The following is a 5,013-nucleotide window of genomic DNA, read 5'->3' on the forward strand; positions in this document are numbered from 1 at the left end:
ACCTTGAGTTTATTCTTGTGCATGGAGTGAGATAAGGATCTTGCTTCATTTTTCTGCAGGTAGATATCCATTTTTTCCAGCACCACTTGTTGAAAAGGGCATCTGCTGCCCTTTGAATACTTGTTGGGTCCTTATCAAAGATCAGTTGTCTGCATGCTGATGATTTTATTTTATTTCTGGGTTTTCAGTTCTTCTCCATTGGTCTGAGTATCTGTTATTATACCAATATCATGCAGTTTTGACAACTGTAGCTGTATAATATGTGCTAAAGTAGGTAAAGCAAGCCCTCCCACTGTGTCCTTCTTTTTGAGGAGTTCTCTGCTAATTCTGGGCTTCTTCCCTCTCCATATGAAATTAATCAGTTTGAGAAAAAGAGTTCTTAACCTCTAGTCTAAACCACAGATGACTGCCTCCACCCACTATTTTTCTTTTTTCCTTGACTTTGTCTTTTTTTAATAAATGAATTTTTATTATGAATTAGGTAGGGGTCTACCCATTACATTTAATGCTAAAAGAAGCTTCTGCCATGCCAGAAGTACTCTCTAACTGAACTATCAAATATGGTAGCCATTAGCCACATGTGAAGACTGAGCTCCTGAAACGTGGCTGGTGTGATTGAGAGTGACTTCTGTTCTATTTAACTGAAACTGCAATCACTACTGTGGCTACTGACTACACTGGAGAGTGCCTTAGAATTGTACAATCTCTTAGTGCACTATGACCCCAAGCTCAGGAACCCTCTTGTGAGATGGTTGGAAGAAGTAGAAATAGAAGGATTTTTCTGGAACTTCTCTGGATAAACAGGAGGCTACAGGGATAAAGCTCTGGTTTCCCAATTTCCTTAAAGTTCCTCTTATGTTAGCATCATCTTTACTCACCAATTAGGTTACCCAACACTGTGAACACCTGAGTTGGGGTGGGGGGAAAAAAGTACTATGACGTGGAAAAGAAGTCTATTTAAGCACAGATTGAATCTAAAGTCTTCTAACTCTAAAAAGACCCCACGCTTTGGAGTCAGACAGGCCTGGGCTGATTTTCAGCTAAAGAACTCACTACCTGTATGATGTTGCGCAAATTATTTAAGCTGAGGATCTCAGTTGTCACCTTTGTTTTTAAATTTTTAAAAAAGTATCATTTTTAAAAGTGAGTAATGTGCTAAAAATAAACAGTGGGGAGGAGGGAAAAATATACATATATATGACTCTTATTTGGATTCCGATTCAACAAATTCTAAAGAAATGTAAACTAGACCGTACAATAAGGAAACTGTGACACACTGGATACTTGATATTAAGGAATCCTTTTTAGGTGCGATAATAGTATCATGGTTATCGTCTTTTGAGAAGCCCTTATATTTTAGAAATACGCACCAAAATACTTAAGGCTAAAATGCTCTCTGGGATTTGCTTCAATATAACCCAGTTGGTGATAGAAGGCGATAAGAAGCCATGAATTTATCATTGCTGGGGGTGAGTGAAAGGAACCACGAGGGTCCCAGCTGATACTCACTTACTTCGAAAACGTTTGACACAAATCTTAATTTTAAGTACTCAACACATAAACACATCAGAGTGGTCAGTCCTGTCTGGGGCTCTTTTCCAAACACCTTAAAATCTAAGACAGCCCGACCAGTGTCAACCAAGGTGCTTTTACAACCTCTCACTTAGCATGTTTTCAGGTTGTCTTTCACACCTTCAATACAGTTGCTTGGCTCTTTCATTTAAAAGAAAAAAGGGAAGTGGTTCTGACATTATTCGGAACAATGATTTGTTAATTCCTGCAGTATAGACTCTGGCAGACTCAAGCCCATAGCAGCTCTTCACTCGGGAAACTGAAGCCATTACACCAAAACAGAAGTGAAAAAATAAACGAACAAAATCTTCGCATCTTTCAGTTCATTTACTTCATGTTAAGATACATTTAACTCTAGTTTTGTGGTTTTCTTTTCTTTCCTTTCCCACAGGGAAGTCTATACTAGTTAAAAAACAAAAAATCTGTCACTCTTCCTAACCCTCCAAGGACCAATGATCCTTGACCGTAGAAATTTACACCTGGTGAACTACTAGAACGGACCAGAGAATCCACACTCCGTAGCATGCTCTCAGGGGAATGCCATAGTCACGTATTATTTTTCTTTAGAGTATATCCTTTTAAAGCTCAAATATGCTTAGGGAAAAACCTCAATATACCATTATGCTACACACAAGTACCACTTGCCATAATTATATGGTGACTATAAAAATAATTAAAATACTATTGTTTTAAAAATCTTACATTTTATATTTAAAAATGAAACAAATTACAATGGCCTTACATGTCTACAAAGTCCTACCTAGAATCTTAAACCATGTTCCCCTAATTCTGCACATAGTCAAGTTTTATAGCCCCTTCGTCCACAAGGCATTGCATAAGCTATTTCCTCATATGCCTAGAAAACTCCCTTAGGTCCTGGGAAATTAGCACTTACTCATCCCTCAGGTCTCAACTCAAGGATACTTCAGCAGTGAAGCTGTCCTGTCCCTGACTGGTCAAATCCTCTACTATCCACTTTCAAAGGGCTAACTCCTATGCTTTTGTAGTACCATATATACTCAAGTAACAGCCGACCTGAATATCAGCTGAAGCACCTAATTTTACCACAAAAACTGCATTAAAAATGTGTGGGAAAACTCGGTTTATGCATGAGTATATATGGTACTTCTCCATTTATGGTTTCCATCTGGCTAAATATGGGGCCCAGGTCTTGTCTCCACTGCTCTCCACTAGGTGGCAAATACCTCAAGGGAGAGAAATGTCCTTTGTGTGTTCCCCCCTGTATTCCCACCTAGGGCCTTAACCCAGATGGCACGACAATGCTAAATAAATCACTGTCCAGTGAATTGCTGAAATCTTTTCCATATTCTTAATGTTATAATGCAATGAATACACAATTTCTCCTGGGCATATCATTTATCTCTTCAACTGTAAGATAACCCTCTGGTGGCACAGTGGGTCAAGAGTTAGGCGGCTAACCGCAAGGTTAACAAAGTCACCAGCTGTTCAACTGGGAAAAGATGAGGTTTTATACTCCCTGTGTCCTACAGGCTCACTATAAGTCAGAATCTACTCGAGGGCAATGAATTTGTTTTGCTTTGTGTTTCACTGTAGAACACTGGATATCAATGAAGGGCAAAGGATAGAAGATGATACCTTCCCAGCTTCCTATGGCCAACATGGCCAGGTAGAATGTTTTCTGCTCCCAGTTTTGACAAAGCCATTCCAATTATTGACAAGCCCATCCTGTTTTGGTCAATGCCCTAACTTTCAAATAAGGATCTTATATCTGTGAATTCAACACATTAAAGTAAAAATATTTACTCACGTACCACCAGAAAACAAAATTCACTGCCATCAAGTCATTGTGACCTCAGAGAAGAGAAGAAAACTGCTCCTTTGGGTTTCTTTTTTCCCTATGTACCAGTGACCGGGCTATGGAGGCTGCTGAAAAGGAACAGCCCCCATGCATACATCACAGTATTGCTCTGGCCCATCGCCATCAACTGGAAAGCTGTACTTGAACAACAGCCCCCAGCAACCACAGGGCATTCCTTTAGGCTTCTAAGGCTGTACTTCTTGACTTTATGGGGACAGAAAGCCTTATCTCTCTCCCACTGCGTGGCTGGTGGTAATCTATCTACTACTGGTGGTGGTGCAGCACCATCTTCTAAGAAACACTAGAAAATTGAATGAGGTGAGGGGGTCAGGAACATGGGACATTTCAGATAAGCAAATCTAGGCAACATTTTATTTTTTAATATTCGAGGACATAAACTTTAGATTTAGCAGAATACAAGACTCAATAAATGTTACCTAAGTGCCACCTACTATGCTAGATAGAAAAAAGAGTTACGGTCCTCAGAGCCAGTCGTAAAGACAAAGTTATGTACACACTATTTCAATACACACCTTGATTTGTTCTTAAATGTCTAACTGAAAAGTAAAATCTCACATGAGTGTGTGTGGAAAGAAAGGTGATATTGAGGCAAAAGAACAAAATCATTCAGTGTTGTCTGTCATCTTGGAAAAAATGCTGTAGCAATAAGCAGCCAAGAAGGTAGGACAGATGGGAGATAAATGGTTGCATCTTTCCTGTTGAGCGGCAATTATCCAGGGGTCTCGACATCTACATGTTTTCTAAGCATAAGAATTCTCAACTTTTGTTCAGAACGCTATAAAGATAGGTATCTCCGTTCAGAGCACATTCCTTTGCAGTCGAGAATAGTCAAAAGGTCTCCCTTCAAGGGCAAAAGTGGAGCAGGTTTGTTAGTAGTCGGCTCCCTTTAAAGCCAGGAGTTTCCCAAGGTTGGAATTCTTTAGCAAAAATTCAAGCCCCCCCAGCCCCCAAAAAATGCAACCCCAAAGCTTGTGGCGGATCCCCCTGAGCTTCTTGGCTCCGCCCTCACAGGGAACGATGGACACATGGAACTCATGGCGCCCCCTGTGCCAGGAGTAAAGAAGTCCTTTGTCTCTGAGCCCAGTCTCGTCTCTTCTGCCACCATTCATGAAACTCAGGCAAGCTGGGTCATTCATTAGCTTGCAAGCATGGTAAATATGCCAGAACTGAGAAACCACTTTAATTTTTTTGAAATCCAGGTTTCTAGGGGGCATTTCTGGAGTGACTCACCTAGGCCATTTTCCCATAGGTGTCCTTTGCAACCTTGAGTCTTTAAGTCAGACAATCACCTAGAAGCAGCTTCATGGTGATCACTTACATTAGGCGCTGGGCTCTTTGCAAGAGTTCCCTCTGAGCAGTCAGTTTTGAGACACAGAACTCCAGGGACTGACCTTAATGGACTGACCCAGAAGCCCTGCCTGGGCTCTGCCTCTGTCTTCTGGGAAACCCACATGAAAGGAACTTCTGAGGAGGACACTGGGCCTCCACTCAAGCACTCCCTCAATGCAAGAATACTTTGTTCTATTAAATTGGTCTATGATGCGCACCTTCCAGACACAACCACTGAAGACAAAGCGGGT

General features: G+C 40.9%; 1 protein-coding gene and 1 non-coding gene across 5 annotated transcripts in view; both read right to left on the reverse strand.

The window, feature by feature from the left end:
* The window catches only part of ATF1 (activating transcription factor 1), a 57,912-nt gene that overhangs the window by 37,613 nt on the left and 15,286 nt on the right, over positions 1-5,013 (reverse strand). The gene's annotated exons all lie outside the window — the stretch shown is intronic.
* LOC115868589 lies at positions 3,450-3,583 on the reverse strand. The gene has a single exon (XR_004045686.1). It is a non-coding gene; the product is annotated as a small nucleolar RNA SNORA84 (small nucleolar RNA).

The sequence above is a fragment of the Echinops telfairi genome, unplaced genomic scaffold (genome assembly GCF_000313985.2).
Source record: "Echinops telfairi isolate 266 unplaced genomic scaffold, ASM31398v2 ScPeMD7_12;HRSCAF=54, whole genome shotgun sequence".
Lineage (NCBI taxonomy): Eukaryota > Metazoa > Chordata > Mammalia > Afrosoricida > Tenrecidae > Echinops > Echinops telfairi.